The sequence below is a fragment of the Nipponia nippon genome, unplaced genomic scaffold, assembly GCF_047370975.1.
Source record: "Nipponia nippon isolate SJK-2023a ecotype South Korea unplaced genomic scaffold, ASM4737097v1 scaffold_16, whole genome shotgun sequence".
Taxonomy (NCBI): domain Eukaryota; kingdom Metazoa; phylum Chordata; class Aves; order Pelecaniformes; family Threskiornithidae; genus Nipponia; species Nipponia nippon.
Window position 1 is genome coordinate 8,628,446 of NW_028262332.1, and position 25,061 is coordinate 8,653,506.

Sequence of the window (25,061 nt, forward strand, 5' to 3'; positions counted from 1 at the left end):
CTAAAGACACACTGCGAGCAGGTTTCAGCCAAGGTTATCCCAATTTACCGCAGTGAAGCACCAGCATGGGCAGCATGTCGTCCTGCCCTGGCACCAGCGCGCACTGTGCATCGCATAGCCCCTGCCCACAGAGAACAGAGGAGCTCTTCATCTCTTCATCCCAGCCCCGGACAGGGGTCACAGCACGCCAGCCCCAGCCAGAAAATACTTCCATGGTGCATGAGCAAGGGATGGGACACGACTAAAGCAATTAGACCCACAGACATGCAGACGTTTCAATGACTTTCCTGAGCGCAGTCATTGATGTCTTCACTCCCTTACGGCCCCACAGCTGCTTTCCTGCTGATCCCTGGGGATACCCTGATGGGAAATTCCTGCGGGGACAGCGTACCACCCAGCACGGGTGATGGCGTTGGCACCGCCAGGCTGGCACCCTGCCAGCCTCCCCCCGGTGACTCCGGCAGAGCGACTGAGGCCAACCTCCCCACCCCTGAGCCGAGCCGATAACTTCATGATGCAAGCGATCTAAATTAATTAAACATCCAGCTGGCAGAGGGAATATCCCCTCCCGTTTCTTTACCTGCTCCCGGAGGAGGGGTGTTGGGAGCGATGCTGACAGAGGAGACTGCTGCAGCTATCAGGTATGGATGGAATTTCCAGGAAAAGTCTGGAAAGCCCCCCTGGGGGCGAGGAAGAGCGGACATCTCAGCAGCCATGGGTGCCCACAGCCGCCAGATGCTCTCGGTGTGCTGCGGGAGGCACTTGATGCAACGCGAGAAGAGAGCCACGGGAAAGGGGAATATATGGGGGAAATGAGGCACAGATAAATGAACCAACTCAGCTACGTGTGTCGAGCCAGCTCCAGCTTAACCAGTGGAGTCGCACCGGTTTCCAGCAGCGCGACCCAGCCAGTGCCAGGGGAAGCAGCAAATCCAGCATCGTTTCCGTGCATGGGCGCATGGCTGTGTCCACCTGTACCAACACTGCTGGCTACAGAGAGAACGGTGCTCAGCTCAATCGATCTCTTGCTGCTGACAGCCTTCCCAGCAGATTTTGCACAGCTGCTGCCAAACACTCCCAGGTGGGCTCCAGGGGACGGGCAGGTCCCAGCTCTCCTCCGGACCCTCCTTGGATCACCCTTGCAAGAAGAGCTGTCGGGTGCCCTTGGCCTCTTCCCTGCCTGGACCTGCTCACAGGACCACCTGTGGCACGCTGGTTTGCTCCAGCCCGTACAAGGAGCCTTCCTCTGCTCTTCCTAAGAATCCACGGCACCTTTTCTGTATGAGAAATGAAGCTACCAAAACATGAACCTGCCAGCCCTCGCATCACCCCACAGCCACCCCACACCACGGCAAGGGGTCTCGGCTGGTATCACCCGGAGCAGCACGGACTCTACTGGGTTTCATCCCAAACACAAATGCACAACCCAGAGCTTATAAGACAATTTTAAATGACATATTAGAAGACGAAGCATGGCCAGGCCTGCCCATGAATCTCGCAAAGCAAGCAGACATCCTAGCACGTCTTTCCAAGAGCATCTCCCAAACAATCCCAGAGAGCCCCGTGCTGTTCACCAGCCACCTCCAGCTCCAGCACTGGCTCTGGCTGGGATCCAGGAGATCCATGTAAATGCACATCTCCGTATCTCCTCCTCCGGCCGCTGTCTCTAACAGTACATCTGTGTTTCTACCTTTGTTTGCACTGCTGAGCACCTGGGGACACATCTGTCCGAGAGCGGCGGTGTGAGCTTCTGCATGGCGCTGTGCGGTGCAGTTAGGCTGCAGCTGATACCGCACTCCAAGACAAATTTAAAATAAATAAAATTAAGAATAAATAAATAAGGAAGTGCAACCTGTGGTGTTACAAGCCTGTTCGTCACCAGAATTTTAACTTCAGAGCATTTCGCTACCCGGACAGAGTCAAGTCACTCGTGAATTTGCATCTGGGATATAAATACGGAGCTCTCTGCTGCTCCATGCGCCATTCCCCTTCCCCTCCCCAAGCCCAACGTAAAGCTGCGTGACGGTAAAACAACAGAGTGGAAAAGATAAGCTTTGATGGGGAAAAACTATGCAGAAAAAGCACCAGAACTATATTAAACTATATTAAAAAGCCAGCACAGAAACAAGTTCGAACAGCTCCCTGTAAAGCAGCTCAGCTCTCTGGGGCTGTATTTAACAGACATCCTTTTATTAGAAAGTCACTGAAGATGACTGTTTAGCAGTTCCAATAAAGAATAGGTGGATGGGGAGGGAGGATTTTTTTTTCCATTAAGATAACAGAAGGGCCTGAGGCAGAAAGAAGGGAAAAGCTCCTGATCCAGGATTTGGTTTCTGCCCCGTTCATTAACCCATTCAGTGAGCACCGAGATCGGAACTGGTCGCAGGCTGGAGGGTTGCTGGATCCAGGGTGGGTACACCAGTTGTTTGGGTGGGTTTAGCTGAGATGAGGAACAGGCACACGTGTGATGCAAATGAAAAAGCCAAATGCCAAAAAAAAAAGGGCATGAAAATGCCAGCGTGGCATTCTCCCTGCTCCACACGCACCTCTAACAGAGCCGGCTGGCACACTGGATGAAGGGCATGATGCCTTTTATTGCAGAAACCCCCAAACAGGAATGCAAGAGCCTGGAAGAAGTCTTCAGCTACACCATTCTGCAGAAGAATCTTCCACATCTTTTTACGAACTCCCCTCCCAGCTGAGGGCAGGAATTGCCCCTGTCCCACACCAAGCAGCAGGGAAGCGGCACCTTCCCTGCGAGAGCCGGGCGCGAGGCAGGGTGGGGGCTCCCATGCTCCCAGCATGTGGCGGCTGATGCTCTCCATCACCGAAGAGCTGCCCGTAACGATTCTTTCCAGGGCCACAGTCCTTCCCGCTAAACCTTGGCTCCAAATTTATCATTGTGGCATATTATTAATCCTCATTATCGTCAAGATCTTAGTGTGCAAGCACAGACCAAGGTGCCTTAAGTTGATGCAGTGCATATTTACCCACCGAGCTTGGTGCCTTCAGTTGATATGGTCCTTATTTACCCACCGAGCTTGGTGCCTTCAGTTGATATGGTGCTTATTTACCCATGGAGCTTGCTCTGCACTGCCACAGCCCCTTTCCACAGCAAATAACTCTGATTTCTCAAACACGGCACAGGCAGGGGAGGACCTGGCTTAAGACTGCTCCAAACACCACACAAATCCCAGCACAGCAAAGAAGAGAGAGGACAAATGCCTGGAAAGCAGTGAGAATAATAATCTAAAGGACTGTAGAAATAATTTACTGAGCTTCGAAAGACCATAACCATCACCAGGACCATGGGATGTCCAGCCACTGAGTAAGCCAACATCAACTTCCACCCTGGTTTTTTATTAGAACAGCAAATGACGATGCAATGTGTTCTTTGATATCAGACAAAGACAACCAGAGAGGCCATCTGTTTTTAACCATCTGATGGTTCCTACCCACACCCCTGCCTCCAGGGCAGACCCTTAGACGTGTTGTGTTATCTAATCCCAAACATGGCAAAAATAGGCCGGAGATTTTAATACCCGACGATCATATTGCACGGATTTTTCCACTTTGAATATGAAGAGAACAGGAGTTGTGACATGTAAAAAATTGCACTGTTAAAAATAACATTAAAAATGCATCTATTTTGGCCCTAAGGCCCACAGAGAAAGATGTTTCATTATCCAAGTCTAAGAACATAATTATGCTTTAATAATTTTTTCAATACAAAAGGGAAGTCTTTTTGGCTTGCTCTGCTCTTCTAAAGCCGCACTTGAATGGGAACCCCGAGATGAGCTCCACTCGAGCCTGTTCATCTCCTCCAGGATCCAACCCAGGGCTCACTGCAGCATCACGGACGATGCCCCGGCGCTGCGGGGCCCTCGGCACAGCCTCCCCCACCTCCCCGCCCCTCCGCATCCCACGCACACGTATAAACGGAGCATCAGGATTCCCTCTGTGCAGATGACAGCCCAAAGCATCTCCTCTTCCCCTCCGAGCACAGGCGAGATCCTCGTTTCAGCAAAAAAACCCAACCCATCAGCCTTTAGGAGACCTGACAAGTCCCACATCACACCGACAAGCCGTACACCCCTTAACTTAGCTTCTGCAGGCATCGGGGCGAGCCCAGCGCGAGCCCCCCCGACCTCGGGGTGGGTTTTATCGCGGCTCTCGCCCAGGCCGGCGCGCAGCCGGAGCCCAGCGGTGCCGAATCCAAGCAGCTCGCTTGGCACTAAAATCTGGTTTCCATAGAAACAGGTAGATAGCACACAGGAGCTAAATCTTATTTACTCAGTTAAAGAAAGGGGCTTTCCAGGCTGTAATTTAGACCTAGGGGTAAGTGCAACATTACTGGGAATACAAAGATTTCACAACGGCAAAGAAAACGGCTTTTAAATAAACAATACCCATTTTTTTCTTTAATATCAATTATTATAATAAGACTTAACATAAACTGACACACCCCCCCTTTAAAAAGTCCCACATCCCATTGGCTTTCTTAATAGAGACTTAATTTTTTTATTAAATGCTAGTGGGTTTTGGAAGATTAATTTCTTTCCCCTTCCTCCGCTCCCCTGACCAGAAATAATCCCACTAACAAAGGAGGAGATCTGCAGCTTTAGCAACTGGTTAGCTATCCCTTGTAACTTGGGCATAGCCATCATTTAAAGCAAGTATCCTGACCTCGAGTCCAATGAGATACCCTCAAACTGTACGCTCTCGCTTTTTTCAGCGGGTATCTTTAGACCGGCCCAGAATTGGTGTAACAGGCACAAATCGCTGACTGCTCCTGTTAAAAGTAGAAGAAAATACCCAGCGCCTGAGCAGCTTCACTGCAGCAAACTATGCTTTGCTTGTTTGCAAAACATGGCATTTTGGGTGCATCCCTTGCTCTCCACTAAAAGGAAGAGTTACTTGTGTACCCCCAAACACATACGCACACAAAACCTGTTAATACTTTCAACGTTAAGATTTATGGATTGGAGACATCCTTAAAATTACTCTGCCTTGCCCTGCACAAGTGCAGAGTTAGAATATGTATTATTTCAGATGAATAATACATGATGGTACTGTAAATCTAGTCCCAGCTGAGAACGCGCTCTCCAGCAAGGAGCCGGGAAGGTTTCTGGGACTGCACTGTGCGGTCTGGAGGTAGCGTTCATCTCTTTGCTAATGAAGGGAGTTGCTGCTCCAGCATGGAAAAGGGGCTGCAAAATTCTAATTAATTAATGGTATTCAAAACCCATGCACATCACTCTCCATGACAGCCCAAATCTCTTCCCACCAGAGACCCTGGGGCTAACTCCAGCCCTTGCTACTGGGAACTGGGGTCAATTTAAAATAAATGAAGCACTTGCAAACATTTCCTTACTGGGGGGGAAGAGGGGGCAAAGCACATCGCTTAAGAAAAGGTCACTGAATAAAGATGACCTGCAAAACTTGGGGAAGGATTATGTTTAATCGTGTTTAAGGGGGCTCAGCCATCCTCCTGCCAAAGGCACCGATTTTGCCGAGTCCAGAGGACGGCGGGGGCTGCCCCAGGCCCACGGGGACCGTCCCCAGGACGTGCCGCCCCGGGCAGCCACATCTCCCGTGCCACATCAGCCACCCCACTTGCACAACCAAGCCACGAAACCAGACCGGCTCCTTCTCAGGCCAGCGTTTCTCTGTGCCGGACTGGCTCCCCTGGAAAGGGTCGCACCTCTGGACAGACATTTCAAATAGCTATTTTTAAAACGACTGTGGAAGTGAATTTTCAAGCCAGACTGACAGCATCTGATGTTTGCTCATTAGCTGAGCCTGGGATGACATTGCTCATGGCTCTGCCAGGGTAATAAAGCAACCAGCTCGCAAACAAAGCAAAAATCAATATGGATGAGTGTAATATTTTTCATAATGTCTTTATTGTGTACAGCCTTCCTCACGCAGCTATTATTAGACACACTTTCTCTTCCTTTTGCAGGGAAAGAAGAGACGGAAAATGTTCTTACTCACAACTGCCACACCAGAAAATCCTACATCGATTTCATCATCCCTGAAAAGTTTATAAAATAAACCCAAATAACAGACTAAATCAAATATCCATCCTAACTGGTGGAAATGGTTTCCCAGACACATCCCGAAGCCCCAGGTCCCCCTGCCGATGCTGGCAAGGGCTGGGCAGCCGGGGACATCCACGTGGCACTGGGTTTTCCCGAGCTGCGGAGCAGGAAACGGGCTGAGCCCCTGGCTGCTCGCAGTAGGAGAAAAGGAAGAAAAACTACACTCGACAGGAAGCTTTGCTAGCAAACGCAGCAGAATCGCATCCTTTCCAAAGCCATCCTCTCCGTCAAAGTAGTGACCCCAAATGACCGATGCCGAAGGGAGGTGGGGTTTTGCTGAGCGTTGGGCACGAAGGCTTGAGGCCAGAAGCAAAAGCGTGCTGTACGACAGGGAACTGCGCTATAAACTGGGCAAACACAGAGGACCGATGGCGTGCAATAAGGATCATTCTGCCCCAAAAGAGCTGGCACACAGGGAGGAGCAGGATTGACTTGGGGAAACACTTCCAGGCTTCCACTGCTGCCAAGCTCAACCAGAGGCTGATGCATCAGACGCCACCTCCCCACAGCCTGGCTTCCCACAGCGAGGAGTGCAGCACGGGGAGCTGGGGACCTAGTTTTGGGGTGCTGTGCACCCGCCTTCCCTGCAGATTTGTATTTATTTGAGCACAGAGGTCTGCTCTGCCCTGGTTGGTCCCGGTCTGGCATCATCAGTGGGGCCACTCCAGTTTGCATTTATTTATTGCAAAGCGGGTGCTGCAGGATAAGCACGGAGACGTCGCGATTCCCAAGCAGAAGCACTGGACAGCGGTGCCGCCGCGGCGGCAGCCATCTCCCCGTCCCTGCCAGGGACTCCTGCCACGCTGAGCAGGATCAATGTCTCCTGATATCGATTAGGTACAGCGAAAATTACCTTAATTACTCACACTGAGCCAATGCTCCGCCAAGGTTAGAGTCAGCTGCACTTTCAGGCTTGGTGTGTGGAAAAGCTCTTGGACACGAAGGTGAAACCACTGACAGCAAAAGCTTTGATGCAAAGCAACAGTAGCTACCTGCCAGGCTCGAAAAGTCACTGCCACCCTCTTTTGTCCCCAGCATCACCTCCTGACGACACCACTCCAATTGCTTTGACTATTTTCCAGCACATTGCATTAAATAAGAGCAGTGTTTTCACAAGGTCCTTCAATCTATGAACCTAAACCCACTGTCAAAGGGAATCTGGACACTTAATGGCACCTGGCTGGATGCAGACAAGGCTTTTATATTTTAAGGTTATCTTGCTCTTTTGCTGCCAGGACAGCGCCGGGCTGAGCTCGCCAGCAAAGTGAACTGGAAGCAAAAGATGCGGCTGCAAAGTCGCAGCCCCGCTCGCAGCCGGGTGTGAGCCAGCACCAGAAACCTCACCAGAAACCAGAAACACACCTTGCCGCTGCTGTTTGATTTTACTTTGTCCCGATAACTGTGCGGCTGATCACGTCCAAAGGCAGCCATGCAGGGAAATCGTTGCTTTTTCCATGCAATCGGTTGGGTTTTGGTACCTGCACCAGGGCCGTTGAATTTAATAAGGGACAAAAGGAAAAGAAATTATTCCTCTGTGGCTTTGCTCTTGGTAAGTAAGCAGAAACCATTGATTAAAAATGAGAAATGAGAAGAGGAAGTGCCTCTCTGCTTCATAAACAGCTCAGGACACAATGGTTTACACTGTACATAAATTTAAACAGAGGAATAAATAGCCTCTTCTTGGACACGGGCCTAAGCAAAATGATGGCAGGATGGAAGCAGCGCTGCAGGAACAGACCGTCTGCACTAAACACGGATGATAAGATCTAAATGAGAAGGACAGATGAGAAGATTTTACCTGTATCAGAATTAGTCAGGCTCAGCTCGAGGTACCCAGCCAGGCTACCGGAGCAGCCGCCTTTGCCGAGCCCTCTGCTCGGGCTTCAGCCGTGGCAGCCGCAGCCAGAAAACCTGGCATCTGCAAGACAGCGGCAGCCCGCAAGATGAGGCACAAAAAGCAAACGGCACACACAGACTAGAGCGTGGCAATGGGAAATTTGTAAAAAAAAAAAATCAATCAGGGCTGCTATGCCAGCAGTGTGGGGTCTTCCAGCCCTGCTTTCAGATGCCTGCGGCACACACTGATGTGCTTTTACCTGCAGAAAAGCCCCAGCACAGAAGTTAGGGGGAGTGGGTATGTGCCTCCATAGGAGGAAACCTGCTTTTGTAGAGATCCCTCAAAGTTGGTGCACAGAAGTAAAAAGCAACCTGCTTCCAGCCCGGACAGCATCGAGCTGCTCTCCTTTCAGTAGAGAAAGAAATCAAAATGCTTTGGGAGCATTCTGCACAGCAAGAGGTCCTAAGCGCACCCTGCTCGCTCCTGCGCACCGTTGGCACTGTTGTTCCTAGCAATTCTTAGCACCAAACATTTTACAGCCGTTAATTAATCCTCACAAAACCCCTGCAAACCGTCAATGCCATTTTTCAAATGGAAAACCCAAGGTCTAAAGATGCTCGAGTGATTCGGCCAAGAGAAAAACAGGAGGATCGCGCCTGGGCTGCCTTTCGCACGCGCCATGCTGGAAGCCCTGAGGCAGGGAGGAAGCCAAGCCATTCCTGGAGCAGCCAAGAAAAACCGAGCTGTATTTATATGCACGAGCATTGAACAGCAGGTATAAAAGCATAGAGCTACGATCCAATACAGCTCTGTACAAAGGGGAAATGGGGGTTATATATAGCCGTATTTTTAAGTAATATTTATTATATTCAGCGCTCACAGGATGGTGTGAAGCACCGTGGGCTTTGCAGCGAGGAGTCCCACGGCTGTGCTAAATTGGAGCGGGCAGCTCTGTGCACCCGTGCCAGGCAAAGGGGAAATAAAAGCTCAAGGACGAGACACTGCTAAAGACATCTTCTCCTGTGCCCTCGTCCAGATTCCCACTGGGAACACACGAGTGTGTTAATTCCTTGCACCATCAGGTCCATCGGGGAAGCGAGACGCAGAGGTTGAGGAGCCCTTGCTTTTGGCGATCCAACCTTCACCATGGTGCCAACCACTTGAGCCTAGCACCACGGCCGGGATCCCAGCAGCGTTTCTGTTGGAGAAGGCAGAATAAATCTCCAAGGGCATCACTGGAGACAGGCGGGGACAAAAACAGTTTTAACTCTTTGCGGGGGGTGGAAAGTATTGAAAATAAACTTGAGGACCCAGAGCATAACTCATCTCCCTCGCTCCTCTGTGCCTGCCCTTCCCCTCGCTTTCCCCAGCAAAATGTGCACAAACACATCCTGCGGCCAGGGCTTTTCATCTGCTGCCAGGGAGATAAAGCGAATTCCTGCCGGCTCGGGGTGGGAGCAGCGCCTGGTGCGAGGCAGCGCCAGGCCCCGGCCAGGACCAAGGCGGGTTGGAAAACATGGCGGCAGCGACGCACCCCGCTCTGCGCTGCGAGGGGATGAGGGATCCTGCCACCATCCCCCGGCGACACCGGGCTGGGACAGTCGCTGGCCCGGAGATTTGGGCACAATCTCAAACCATCGCTCTTTTAGATGGGCCATGGGAAAAAGCCACGCACACCTGAACCCTGCCTGGCACGCTCGTGCGAATGATAGGAGGAAAATATAGTGGTAAGTCAGGGCTAAAGGCAGGGGACCCGGCCAAGGGATGAAGCAGGGACAGGCAAGGTCAGCCCATCATGCTGGAACCGAGCTGGAGTCGTAGGATCTTTGGTGTAGATGCTCCAGCTTTTGGCACGGATCCACAAAGAAGCCCCCGTGTAAGAGCCGCCCGGGGATGGTGGGGGAGAGGAGAGGTAGGAGCACTGTGGGGACAGAAGAGGCCAGGCAAGGCATCCTGCAGGGTCCGATACGCGCAGGGAGAGCAGCAGCTGCCAGAAGGTACCAACAGAAAACACAAAACTCAATGTGGATTGAAGGTGTGGGGTCAGGTTTGGGGAAGGGTCCAGCAGCACTCAGCACCGGAGCTGGGGGCTCTGGTCCTGCGCCAGCATCGACCCCTGAAGGCTCTTCCCAAGGGTACCACCACCCCACCCACCCCCCTGCAAACCCGGGACGGTCCGGCTGCCCATCTTCAGCTCGAGAAACAGCTGTAAGCTTTGGGATCTTGTCTGGAAGCAGCGTGTGATGGAGGCCGGCACCGCGCCCGCGGGGAGCGAAGGAGGCGTCACGAGAGAACAAAGCAGACGGGCAGGAAAGACAGAAGGGATGGGAAAAGGCAGGAGACCAGGGTGTATAAACCTAAAACATCCTCTTCAGGATTTACCCCAAAGTAGCTCATCTGCACTAACAGGAGTAAAACAAAGGGTGATGTCACCAACTCCATCTGCTTCAAATTTGCTCTAAGCTTACATCTCCCTAATTAAAAAGAAAAAAAAAAAAATCACCAACATTTGCTAAATGAACCCAAAGTGAAGCAAACACCCCCACGCATACACAAAATGCCTTTCTTCCTAAGCAGCTAAAAATATTGGCACTGACAACTTCACAGCCTTCCCGGCTGGTTATAAATACCGGCGGAGCAGGAGACGCGGCAGGACGGCAGAGGTAGGGGCACCGGTGGCAACCTGCTGTCGTGGGAGATAGCCGGCCCCCCGGGCCGCCGCACCAGCGATCACCGTGCAGGAAAGAAAATGGGCTCCGCTAATGGTTGGGGCTGATGCTCTCTGCTGCTGTTGGCCTTTTAATGAGTGTGCAAATGGAAAAAACAAGGAAGTTGAAATCACTTTGTCACCTTCTATGAGGTTTTGTGTTGAGTTAAAAATATTTTTTCCAGCGAACACAGAGAGCAGAGATGAGACCGGCTCGCATTAAGGCCGTCAGCTATCGTAGCACTGCAGTCCATAGCCATCAGCCCATCCAGTCCGAGCTTTGGGGGCCCTGAGGGCCCCCTGGGAACACCAACGGAGGGAGAATCACGCCAGCAGGGCCCAGCAGAGGAGTGATTTGCTGAGGTTTTGCTGCATGACGATCCCAGCCTTCACTGACTGTCCTCAAGCCTGGCTTTGCTGGCCCGCAGGCAGGAGCAAAGCTAACGCGGTGACAGCAATGAGATCCAGCTCTGGATGTCGAGAAGGTGGAGAAAGCAGCGAGGACGGGCCAGGCAGCACTAACGAGCCTGTAACGGGCAGGAGACCCCAGCTCCCGTGAGCCCTAACCCACGGCTGCTCTGGATGCCGAGCTGCCCGCCGCGCACCCAGCATGCCTGCAGCAGCCAGCAGCAGCACCCGTGCTTTACTGGGGGAGCGCTCACTCTTCATCACAACTAAAAGGTTTCCCACAGGCACCCCCCAACATTGTGGAAACTTTAATGAGGGCCCAAATTACTGACTTCAAAGCCCAGGGAAGGCTACGAGCACTACGGTACGCTCGGGCTGCCAGACTCGCCGGTGATCGGGCCCGAGGGTACAATTTCTGTCCATTTCAAGAAAAGCTGAAAAATTTCCCAAGCACGATGAGCGCTGCTTCAAGTTAACGACCAGCTCAAACCCAGGGAGCTAAACCAAAATTTCAACACAAATAAAAGCAATGATGAAGAAGTCCAGCGGGCTGTGCTGGGTCCCTCCCGCAGTCCGGGGGTATTCGGTAAGGAAAAACCAGGGAGTCAGGGTTTGTCCCCCGCACCGAGCACGGCTGCTGCTGCCCCCAGCCCCGTAAGGAAATGAGAGCCGGGGCTGAGCGCTCCCTCCATCGCTGCCCTGGCAAAACTCATTTGGCTTTTTATATAGACAAGATTTGATCTCCCCTTGCTGTTCCAGGGCCCTGCAGGTCAGGAAGGACCAAACCTGGAGCCAGGGCAGCGTGTGCCAGGTTCGGCAGGGTTCGTCCTCAAGGGAGCCCGGGAGGCACCGGCAGCCCCGCATGCTCCCAGAGCGGTGCCCGAGCTCGGGCAGCCAACCAGGCCGGGTCTAGTAATCAAACACTCATCATGAGCCTGACTACAGGGAAAAAAGCACTCGTTTCTACCTCAGCCCGAGGATTTCTATCATGTGGCAGTTCCCAAGAGCTCTTTTCCTGAGAGTTTCTTACTTTAAAATCAAGAACTTGCCTCCAAGCTTGCCTGGCAGACAGACATCCACGCGTGTCCGTGCTGTGAAAGGCAGCAGGTATAAATGGGAAGCTGGAAACCTCAAGATCCAGGGAGGTGCACAGCCCTGGCGAGGATGCTGCACTGGCAGCCCAGCACCTGCATCCTTCCCCAAACTACGGCCCTGGCTCCCCAAGGAAACCTGAGCTCTGTATTGCAACCCTGTTCTGCATCGCAGTTTCTGCTTATTAAAGAGAAAGGAAAATTGTTTCTCCCCTCTTTGCAAGGTGTTCTGGCATGTGCAGATTCATTACAGCAAACCAGCACAGCGTGAATGCCAGGGATTTCCACAGTAACTCCATAAACACAGGGCTAATGTATCTCCTCTTGAACGAGGTTTTCTCAGCCAAGCAGAAGGAATCACTTAATCTAGATGACGAAGGAGACGGAGGACATGGGAGGTTTCTAGGACAGGATTCTGGGGTCCACAGAAAGCTCAGAGGCGATGCAGCAGGTCCTTTGTGTGGGTCTATATTAACTCCTCTAATGTTTCAATTAAGGCAGAAAAATGGAAGAAAAAGCAGAAAGTCACGCAAGCATGCGACAAATCACTGGTGTGTGCGAGGGAAGCTGTCAAGGCACCTCAGCTGGGGGAGACAGACGGCGGAGCAGCAAAAGTTAAAGACAGGAACAGCAATTTGAAACGACGAGATGTAAAAATGATAGTGCAGTCGATAGAGCTTGAACTAAGTTTATCCCAGTAGCAATCTGGCACAGCGTGCAAGACAGGCAGCCTGGCAGGTAAGGGCTCCCACACGTCCACAGAAAACGCACCCATTTGTCTACGTTTCCATAAGGTGAAACCCAACACGGGGGCAGGGGAGCGCGGTGCTGCCGCGTCCCCAGCCCGGAGGGTGGCTGCTGCTCCCGGGATCGCTCCTGCTTCTTCCCCCAGCCCCGCTCGCAGCCACGGCACGGCCAACCTTCTGCTGAACAGCTCAGGGGTCACCAAAATCACACAACTTGGCTATCTAGCACAGCAGGGTATGCTAAGGGACAGGTTTTCTTATAATTTCCAGTGTTTCTGTACGCTGTTAACCACTTCTCCATTTACAATCAATAGCACCCAGCAAGCACATGGCAAGGAGCTACCACGATGTTTGCCACAGAGGTTTCTGCATCCGACTCCACAGCATGTCAAATCAAACCATTTGAAACCAGCTGCAAGGCGGATCTCCTCACCTCCAATCCTCCCTCCAGCGCTTCTGCCCATCAGCCGTCCCAGAGCGCGCCCCGGGAGCGCTCGCATGCATCGGTGCGAACGCTCCCAGTGCTGAGCGTGCAAGTGCAAACAACCCAAAATTTCCAAAACCATCAGTGGTTTCGCAGCCTGAGGCAAGTCCTCGTAGAGGTCTGCTACCTCAGAAGTGCCGAGACATCAATATTCTCCAAAAAACTCTGTGTGGGACTAGTTTCCTTAACTCACAAGCCATTCCAGACCCTTATCTTCCTAAAGTTTGGACCTATTTAATTTTTGAATTGATGTACTGAGGATACAGTTGTATTTTAGCAGCTGGTTCTTCTCCCCACCCAAAAGCCCCTTCCCTGAATGCATCCCATGCAAACTGCCTGGCATCAGCACTTGCTCAGCCCTGCATCCGTACGTGGGAGAGCAGCACCATAATAAAGCTGCATCAGCAACGCCGCGATACAGGGCTGCTGCTTGACTACTTTAATTTCCCAGACTCGCACAGCTCCTTCGGAACTGATTTATAAGTATAGTATAAAACCTCATTGGAATCAAAACTAATTTATAGACTCGAGAGGAAAAAAATTGACATTTTCTAGATCACACACCGTCGCTGTAAATCAATTTCCATTTTGTGCCCGCGGTGCAAGCTGCTTCCAGCCTTGGTAAATAAATGCCAAAGGTAATGAGTTTTGAAACAACCAGCCTGAAAGTAACAAAGAAAATGACAGTCACTGAAAAATCCTTACACTGCCAGGAAACCTCAACTGCAGATTAAAATGATTACCAAAACCCAAGTGACAAAGCAGAGGAGACCAAGAATTTGAGCGAGGAACTGATTTTCTGTCTTTGTTTATTTTATCTTCCTCCTCCAAACAAAGTCATGGAAGATACATGGTCCTCTCCTCGTTAGCGACTGCTCCACGGGAGGTAATCACTTGTTGGAGGAGGATGAGCTGCACAGCGGCTTTCTAATGTGGGTAATGAACCTCCCAGTGATTTCAGGCAGCGAGACTCTTGGAAAGCAGGAGGGGACGAGTGCCAGCCCCGTGCTAGGAAGGGTTTTTACATGGAAAGAAGAGGCAGCTGCAAAGAGCCCCACGAACCCGTACCGCAGCCGTCAATCCCAAGCCCATCACGGGGTCAATTATCAAACTGCAAACTGTAATCTGCTGGAGGATACCTGTTTCCTCTCATTTTTTTCCCCCCGCTTTCTGCCCTGAAAGGCCTGATTCATTGCAGTTGCGCGAGTCGGAGTTTGAAGATCCCCTTCATCAAGGGTGCAATACCCTGCCTCAAGATTTGGGATTTGCGGGTGGCAAATGCCATTTCGCAACCCAACTGTACCTACCCATCCAGCTGGAGGAAATCCAAACTCGGTGGCACCACAACAGGACATTAAGTGCACAACACCAACCTCCTTACACACGAGCAGCACTGGAAATGCCACAAAGAAATACCCTTTTCAGTATGCAAACCTGAAAAAAATGCTGCATAAAGCGCAGAGGAATGGATGGACCGCAGACAAGTCGTTTCGTAGTGCTGCATCCTTCATATCAACAAGAGCACAATCATCCAAGAAATACAATTTGGAAAGCTCCCTTCCCTGACAGCCCTGGTTTGCTCTGCAGTAATGACACAGGCGTTAAGCCACCTTTCCACGGGGTCCCTGCCCGCCGATTGACTTCGGGAGCCCTTTCCACCTAAGCGGGAAGGCGCGAAGCTGTCAGCAGGAGATGCATGAGAGGAACATTTCAATAAACACTTGAGAAACAGCTCAAACCAGAGCCGATACCCTCTGCCAGCTCACATTGAACAAGAAGGAAGGGTGAGAAACGCTTTTGTAGGAAACAAAAACCTCCCAGAGACTCAACGCCAAGCCTGCAGTGCCCCGTCCAGCACCGTCCCACGTGAGCGCTGGGACCACATCACCTTCGGCATGGGATGAGGAAGGAGATGGGTATGACTGAGGTCCCAGTTTTTGTACGGAGAAAGAGAGGAGGTCTTTGAAACACCAGAAAATCATCCAGGACGACTGTGCACCCATCAAGCCTGACCTCCTGTGTTTTATCAGCTCTGCGGCAAACCTGGCTGTCAACGAGGGAGATGCTTCCAATGCCATCTGCTCTTATTTTGAAGGCTCAGGTCGCTGGGGAGAGGTGAGAGTCTTTGTTCATCAAACCCGAGGGAGTTCACGTGTTTTTCAAAGCATCTCCTGGTGCTCGGGAGCATCAATCGCACCGAACAGGAGCAGGTCACAGGCAGCGTGCTCCCGTCACAGAGATCAACTGCTCATACGAAGCTTTAGGATACTCAAGGATGAAAGTCAAGGGATGTAGACTTATTAATTTTTGTTATTACAAGAGAGTAAAAGCCAACATTAAAGGCTTGTGCTGACAGCAATCAATCACTCAGTAACTGCCAGACATTGTTACGCTTAAAGAAAACAGTGAAATAATATTCGAATAAACTAACAAGAAGGCGCAATTACCGATGAAAGCGGCGCCCAGGTGAGACTTCGCACGCGCTCCCTCAGCCCGCAGCTTCAGAGACACGCGGCGTGGGGACCAAACACCTCCTGCTGCAGATGAGGCGGCTCCGGTGGCTGGGGCGGCAGCCGCTTCCAGAGGCACACATCGCACTCGGCATTTGGGTTTGGGTTTTTTATGTTTGCAAAGGAGCTGGCAGCTGCAGCCCGGTCGGGGTCAGGAGCCAGAGCATCTCCCCGGGCCCTGCTGCCAAACAGCCAAACACCCCCTAATAAGAAGTGATCCTCTGACCAGTGAAATCGCTTGATGTATGAAAGTAATTTGAATTTATGTAGCAGAAATGCAAATTCAGCCCTGAGGCCATTCTCCTGTATGCGGCCCAGGAGCCTCCCGACACACACATGCTTCAGAGGTGAGTTACTCGGAAAATAAGAGCGAAGCTAATTACCGGTCCCAGCGCACTAAAGCTTTTGTTACGGTTCAGAAGGAAAAGAAACAAAAAAGACCGATATTGAAAAAAAAAAAATGGAGCGACTCGTATTTGTCTTCTTTTAAGAAAAGCCTGGATAAGACAGATCTTCTGCATTCAGAGAAACGAAAGGAAACGCCGGGTCCCATTTGTCCGTGTCTCGCAGCAGACACGCCGTGTGCGTGGCGTGGGGAGGACGGGTGCCAGGGCAGGATCCCAAGGGACTCCCCGAACTGCCCGCTGGCTCCTCACACCACAGCTCTCCCATTCCCGACTCGCCTGCCTGGGGGTGGGGTGCCCTGGAATTTATAAAATACCAACGTGTAAAGAATTGGGATAATTTTTGGGAACGAGACAGGCTTCTTTAAATTAGAGATGTGCAGTGAAGGTGGTGAGTTATCACCAGCACCGGTCCCTGCTCGCTAGTCCAGAGATGTTGCACATCCAGGAGCCAGCCAGACTGCTCCACGCTCTGAAAATAACTTTTTTTAGCAACAGAAGAGGGGTAAAACACACAGAGCTGATGTAAAACCCTGGAGAGCCAAGAATCCCAGCAGAGCGGCCATCGGGCAGAGAAAGCAAATGGAGCAGAGAAGGAGCATCGTCTCAGGATGCAGAGCAACATTGTTTTCCCAAAGGATGAACTGCATCCCTGGCCGTGCCACCCATGAGCTCCATCATCTCCTGCCGCAGGCAACAGGGATGGGGCACCCTGCGCTCACCCTCCCCGCCGTGCTGCTCCTGGAAACGCACCGCCACCGGCAGCGGCTGCAGCATCCCAGGTCGGAGCAGCAGAAATGAAGTTAGGCCATGGAAAAAGAAAAAAAAGTTTGCAACTAAAAGCTTAACAGGGATGATTCATGCTTCCCTGCTACAAAGAGATGTCCCTATTTGCCAAGTATTTCATCTTGGCTTGGCAAAGGACCATCAGCCAAAGGCACCTAAGTCACGTAAGCACAGTCCACCATGAAAGCCCTGGCACGGAGTAAGAGCAATATTTGGGTGTCCTGCTCAAAGAGGGGGCGAGAGAGAAATGGAAACTCCATATGGCTGCTTTATATATCTATCAGTTTTATATATTTAGCTGGCTGCAAAGGGAAACGTGCGGCTGTTGAGAACAATGATACCAGTTCCTGACACCGCGCCGTGCCCCAGGAGAGAGCTGTTTACAGGAAAAAGCCTTTGCCCAGAGAGCCTGGCCAGCCTGCGAGGAAGCGAGCAGATGGCCAACAGCCCACGGCAGGCACCGACACGCACCCCGGCCACGCGGCGGCTGGGAAACAACATCCCCGGCTCTGAGGAGGCTGTCGGAGGATGGCTCAATTCAGCAAAGGCTTTAAAGCAGCAAGCCCCAAGGACTTTGCAGGGCTGCTCTTGGCACCGGCAGAGAGGACCTTCGCTGCAGCCCCGGGGCCAGCCGAGGTGGGGAGTCGGGGACCCTGCATCGCTCCGGAGTTGCTGGAGTAGCACCGGGGAGTCGGCAGCTCCAGCAGCGCTGCCGACACGAGATCACTCGAACTGCCGGAGCTTAACTGGGCCTCCAGCTCAAGCAGGCAAACCATATCCCCTGGCAGGAGGAAAAGCAGCACTGCCCCAACACTTCTACAAAGCCCAAACGCGTGCACGCGAGGTGTTTGGTGCCCAGCTCCCATCGCCTGGGCCATGCTCAGCACCGTGCACGCAGCCACATGCCAACTGATGGACGGACAGACGGACTCCTGGACTTGTGGCAGTACGTTTGCTCATGGAGGGACTCGTCCAAAGCCCATCTGCGGAAACAGAGCCGTGGCCAGGACCTGCAACGAATTCATTAACAGAGAGCTCACGTTTGGGAAATACGCTTCACGGCGCGCTTTAGTTCCAGGCTCTGAGAGCATCCAAGAAGCACGGAGCAACCTGCAAGCGGTGAGACTCGAGGCTCACCACTCTCGCTGCCTCCATACCCAGGCTTCCAATATTTGGCAAGGAGATGGATAGGCGCAGTCCCCGCACCCCGGTTTTACAGGCGCGGTGCTGCTTTGGGGAGCCGGGGAAGCAGCGGTGGGAAATCACAGAGGGTTGGAGACTTCGCATCTCCTCCCTCTGCAGCCACTGCTAACGAAGCCGAGTCGCTTAATGTGCACGACCCTTATCGCGCCTAATCTAGTGAAGTACAATATACATAACACAGTGACTTTTTATTGTATGTACATAACATGCTAGCACAAGCACGAGGAATTCGATATGGTATAGCCACGTGTGCACACGGGGGAGGAGAAAGCGAGGACGCTTCTCCCTGCTGCCCTGTTTGATAGCCTGATGTATCACCTAGGTTCAGCTGTGGGGCAAGAGGACACGCACTAACTTGCATTACTACTTTCTCTCAAGTCTAAATACTGATAAAATATTCAATTTTTTTGTTTTATTTTGTATAATTTTTTTAATGAAAAAGCTAGTATCCCCAATGCTTGTTTGTTTGAGTGAAGGAGAAGCCAGGTCTATACAAAGTCTGGCAGAAGTGAAAAGGAGACAGTTTCCTTGTGATTGACAAGATAAAGCCTCCAAATGATTGACAGGACAAAAGACTTTTGTTTTCAGTTGATAGGCAATGCAGTAATTTTCTTTAAATGGCATCTTTTCTCCCCAAGTCGTTCTGGAAAAAGCACAAACTGCAAGACAAACCCCCGTATCGAGCCGTATCGATCCCCCGACTGGGCGAGGTGGCTGAAGGCCGATTACCACCGCATTTTCTATGGTCCAGAGCCTGAAGAACCCAAGTAAATCAAATACATGCTTGAGAGCCAACCCTGCTCTCATGACAGACACAATCGCCGTGCAAGCGGGCGGCAGCAGCGGTGCACAGCACCAGGGAACATTGCGCATCGCTACATTCTGGGTAAGCAGTGCCGTCCCTGAAAGCAAACCCTCTTGCATCCCTCCCGTTTGCCTTTTTTCCCAGGCTCCAACCCTCGCTAGCTTCCCTTCCCCAACAAAAATAAAACCGCTGCACTTTACGGGTATTATGGTGACAAATTTAAGTTATCTCTCGTGGTGACCAAGGCATGGGCTTGCATTCAGCCCCCAGCAACACCCGCCTGACTAGCACAGGTTACTTCCAGCACCGGGGTTGTTATATCCAGTGCATTCCCAACGCGGACCCAAAACACCATAAGGCCTAATGCTGCAAACGCTTGCACGGAGACAGCCATACGGAGCAAGAAATTCATCCCCCATGGCACACCTCTTCCCTTCGTGAGTGATCTTTGCTCACACAGGGCGACGGCACGCTGTGAAATCAAAGGGCTGTTAAAAAGCGGGTGTCACCCCGTTTACGTGACCTTCGCAGCAGATCCCTGGCTGCAAGGGGCGTCCTCGCGCCGCCTGAATAATTCATTTCGGGGGAGATGCGATGGCTGCACGGTGGGAGGGAAGGAGAGAGCGACCCGAGCGGGGTTTGCTCTTGCTGTTCCTCTCTGTACAGTTCCCAGTACCAGGTGGATCAGGTCTCAGAAAAAACTAACCATAGATTAAATATAATGTTGTTTTCAAATGAAAAAGCACACCGTGTGAAAATAATGAAATGAACCTTCTCAAAAATTCACTTTTCAGACAAAACGATTAGCTGCATTTCAGCCAAAATCAGGAGTGTTTTCAGTTAAACAGTTTTTTGGGGGTAAAAAATAAAAAATAAAAATAAAAAGATGAGAAAACCCAAGCTACCAGCAACTCTTTTGCCCTGCTGCAACCCGCTGGCTGCCAGCACTGCTATGACAGCAAGAAAGATGCTTTGCTCTGCGGTGAGCGCACGAGGCGGTCCGTGCAGGGACGGATCCTGGCACAGCTAATCCACCCATCTCCCCCAGGTGCCTCCAGAGTTACCTGCAAAGCAGCTCATTCCCATGCACCTCTGCTGTTTAAGCCGGTATTTGGGAATAACGCACAGTCATTTACCAGCGAAGCGAAGTGCAAATGGAAGCGACTCAGAGCATCTGCCCTCCGTCTCAGCGAAAGCCCCACCACGTTCAGCTGGAGAGACAAAGATGATGGAGGTGGGACGGACCCATCTGACTGTCAGAAGCCAAACCTGACCATGACAACAAATATACATGTGCAGAAAATACATATGTGCAGGTCTGTCACAAAAGTCACTGTATGCCACAGAGCCCATTTTACTGAGTCTCCATCCAGACTGACCCTGAGAAAAAGCAGAAAACATCTTTTGTCTGCCGGCAGCAAAAACCCAGCAAGCCAGAGGTAGGAATTGCACGATCAGCTTTCTGCGATATAATCACAGCTGTGTCCCAGATACAGTCTTCTTTTTAAAAATAATAATAATCTATACATGAAAAGAACAGAAACATTATGCTTTGCCTATGAATAATGACTTAGGACATCGGGGGGGGGGGGGAACCCCACGTGTCAAATGACATGGTTGTGAGACCATCTTGCATCTGTTATCTGTCTCCATCGTTCCTCATTTCTCTGGCTTTCCCGAGAAGTTCATACATATTTAAAAAGGCCAATAGCTCCATTACTCCTCACTTCTTACAATATTGGAAGATTAGAGTCCATAAGGGAGAGAAAAGAAAAGAAAGCATCATGAGGAAAAATGTCACCATAGTACTACAACGGTATTTACCCCTAATCCTGTGTCTAAAGGGGTTTTTATTTGGAGGAGGGCTGCAGGGCGGGAGGCAGAGCTCCGGGCGTATAAACGAGGGGGACGGGGCGCAGGCACGAGGCTCCGACTTTCTCAGCAGCCGCCGTGCAGCGCGGCCAGCGCGGACCCGTTCTCAACGTCCTCCTTGTTCTCCCAGCAGAAACAGGCTGGAAAACTATTAATGATGAACCAGAGCTGGCAATGGCGATGGAGAAAGAGATATCCCAGCCCGCTCTGCTGGCTTGGCTTTGCTCCGGCAGTAGAGATGCAACCAGAGTGGTGGGTGGCACCGGTGACTTTGCAAGCATGTTGGGGTTTTGGGGAGCTTTTGCTTTTTTTCTTCTTTGCTTTTGCTAATAACCCATTTCTTTGAGAAGTTCTGGTTTGGTTTTTTTTTTGAAAGAGGAAAGAAAAAAAAATTGAAGCTTCAGTTTGTTTGTTTGTTGCTCAGAAAAGAGCAGGCACCGAGTTTTGGTGACTTTCCCCATGAAGTCAGAGCTGTAACGGCTTTGTGCTCGTACTTACTCTACGGGAGGGCTTGACTTCACGCTATAATCCTGAACCCAGTGCAAAGAAACCCAAGGCCAGCAGAAATCTCACACTCACACTTTGATCCCACCGTAAGCATTTTATCGCCGTTTCAAAGACCGCTGAGGCATCCAAAGCCAGCTGCCGGGGGAGATGAAGCAGCTTGGGCATCGCTTTACATTTAGCCAGCGCTCCCGCCTGCTGCCGGAGAGCAGGATGGGTCTCGAGGTATCCTCTGTAACGGAGCCAAGGCCATGGCATTCCTTGGAAAAAGTGACAGCGGAGGCAGCGGGCCGCAGTTGGGGGCTGGAGGGACCCCGCCGGGCAGCGGGGCGCAAGCACGTCCTCGCCGAAACACCGTCCCAAGCAGCCCAGCAGCAGCACCACAGACACCTTGCCTGCACCAGCCCATCGCTCCTGACAGTTTTATCTATAGTTCATTATATTATTTTCTTCCTGTCCACACTGTCATGATCCAGTTCTGTGAAAACTTGGTGTTTACATATGTTTTTGCCATTAAAAATGTCGGGGGAAATATGAAATTACCGAAATGCTTCGCCTTCAAAATAAAACACCCAGCAGTAACTCCAGCCAAGGCGAGCGCTGCTTTCGCGGTGTACAAAAGCCCGAAGCCGTCCCGACGATCGGCATCTAATGAGAAGTTTGTAGGGGAAGAGGGAACGGACGGCGGGGGCAGCTCTAACCCCGCAGCCAGCGCAGCCCCGGCTCTGCCCCGGGCCCAGCCTCCTCACTACCAACCACCCCGCTCTTTGCCGAGCTTTCAGCCCCTCATCCTTCCCCAGCCGTCAGCCCAGAAGTCCATATCCTTGATTACCAACTCTTTGACCTCATATTTCTATGCAGGAACCACAGAACTTCACAGCACAGCAACTAAAATATTAAAGCAATAAATATTTGCATATTTCTATAAATCTTCACATAAATATTTTGGTCACAACCCGCATTGATTTCCCCTCCCCCTTCTTGCTTCACTTGGACAATATTGATGCAATGATATTTTCATGCATTACAGGAACACTTTTTCCTCGCAGAAGGAAATGGATGAAGAACGTCAGCCCCAGCCGCGAGCGTGCCGACAGCCACACCATGAGTACAGACTTCTTCCAAAGGCCGAAGAAGGACAATTTCATGTGACCTCATCATAATTTTAATCTTATTTCCTTGATTTTGGGACAGATTCAGAGCAGCCAGCGAAGCTCGCTGGGAAGTAAAGATGCTCTCCACAAGGTAACTCATGGGTAGGGGCGTGTGTGGCACTGCCTGATTGGGATCCATCTGAACATTTCTACAATGCCGTTACTGAAAAGCTCTACTCTTCCCCCTAACTGGGGCTGATGACTACTGCAAACCACAGCTCCTCTCCCAGCCCCTCGAAGCACGCTTGCTAGCACCCAAGTGTTGCAAAGGAGGACTTGCAGATGACGAGTACCCAAGTCATTAACCCCACTTTGCACTGGAAATCTTGCATATAAATCTTGCTTTTGGGTCTTCTACAAGATGGGTGCAGGTTGTACAAAAGGACAAGGCTTGAGGACACCCACAAGGCTTGTGATGCTAAAAATCATGAAAATAAAGTGGCACCACCCACCCCCTCATCACCGTTGTCCTGCGGGACAGAGGGAGCTCCTCCGTGGAGCTTCGTCCTTACACGCAGACGTGAGATGACAAAGGCGTACATTGTCGTGGCAAGGGCAGCGTTGCAGAGGAGCTCTTATCAGATCCATCTTCAGACCAAAAAGTAGGAATGAAAGCAAAGCACGACCACTGCTACAGCTGGGGGAGCCCGGCCGCAGCATTTCTAGCACACAGGGAGGCACACAAATTTAATTTATCAGGGTCAACTATTTTTTTGACCAGGGAATAGCCAGCTGGAGCAGGAGGGGACAAAACCACTGATTTTATGTTAATTTTAAAAGCTGTTCAAAAAGTTACTGCTCCACACTGTTGTGCATCCATACGCGGCACGTGCAGCGCTCTGCTCACTGCTACGCTTCAGCGGTCTTCTGTCTTTAGCGGCTGGGGTCCTAACACTGCTAACTGGGATTTAATTTGCTCTTGCTAATATTTTATCCATGGTATTAGGTCATGTTTCCCTTTCCACTTGAAAGGCATCTTCAGCTTATTGGCAGCAGTGAAATTAATAGAGAAATCATTAGAAAGCATAAGGCTAGGGCCGTGCAAATCACACACCACAGAAGATTATTTCCAAACAATAAAATTAATTGGTGTCATCAGCCACTAGCAGAAACACAGAGAGAGTTCGCATTAAAAAACATAGAGGATTATTGACAGCCCCTGCCTCCTCATACATAAAACATTTGATGGCATAATTTTATTTTATTATTTTCTATGCATGAAGGCTCTCCCTGCATGGAGCTGCGGAGGAGAGCTGAACCAGACGGCAAGGCGCATCTGGGACAGCGATACCACAGCAATACCCCAGCTCTCGCCCACGCAAGGTAGCCACAAATCATCCGAAGCCCTGGCGGATCTGGGTGCACAGCCTGAGGCAGTATTAACCGCACTGATTTTCAGAGGACAAGCACTCAACACCTTTTGCAAGTCAAGCCCTACAAAGATGGACCCAAATTTACTGGTTTCTTTTTGACACCTGGGATGCAAGGACTTGCCTGTTGCAGGCGCTTCCAGGGAGCAAATCCCACAGCAAACTACGCAGCCCTGGCACAACCCGCGTTCAGGTCCCGGACCCTGAAGCAAACACCCTCCTGATCCTCCAGGGTTCAGGTTTGGGTTCAAAGCATCTTCTTGGGCTCTCCCATCACACCAGGGTCTGGCCCCTTGGTGACCCATGGAAGCCACGCAAGCAAGAGCAGAGGATTTTGGCCCTGGCTACGGTATTTTCCCCCAATATTAAAAAATGGCTGCAAAACAGTAAAACCCATACACTTGAGAGAGGCAGATAAGGTTATCATCTGAGCAAAGCAGAGTAAACATTATAGCGCTGCCATCGCCAGGGTGGTAAAAACACAAGAGAACAATTAATTCCAAGTCTTGAGAAGGCATGTATGAATTTGTTTTGTTTCAGAAGAAAAAGAATAAATAGTAGCCTCAAGTCAGGATAATATTTATTCACATGCCTCACTTTGAAGTTCAGCCCCTGTCGACTTCACGTGGTGTGTGCACACACTAAATCTCCTTGAGAAGAGAGCTTTCCAAAACCACAGCCCTGAGCAAGGGAAGAAAGAAAGGAAAAGTGTTCAAACCCAGGTATTAACGAAGCAAAATAAACCTCGGTACCAGGGGAATTATCACTGTCCCTCCAAAATACAAAGGAGAATTTAAATGGTTTTATTATTGCACCTCCCCCAGATGGTGCAGACCTGTAGAGCAATTCTCTTAGGTTCAGGGAACTGAGTTTCATGGCAGGGAAAGCAAAATGAGAAGAACCACCCAGTTAATCTCCAAGATAAATCCCCATTCACTTGGTTCCTGCCACAAAGAGGGATTTCTCTATACTGCCATTTCTTCCTGACATCATTCGGATGCATTTCCACCCTTGTGTGAATACCTGGAGAGCTTTAGGCAGGGAAACAGGCAGGAGCAGACACACTGACAGGCAGA

At 51.0% G+C, this 25,061-nt stretch overlaps 1 protein-coding gene across 2 annotated transcripts in view; it reads right to left on the reverse strand.

Moving 5' to 3' along the window:
* VAV2 (vav guanine nucleotide exchange factor 2) overlaps nucleotides 1-25,061 on the reverse strand; it is a 151,223-nt gene that overhangs the window by 75,385 nt on the left and 50,777 nt on the right. The window lies entirely within an intron of this gene.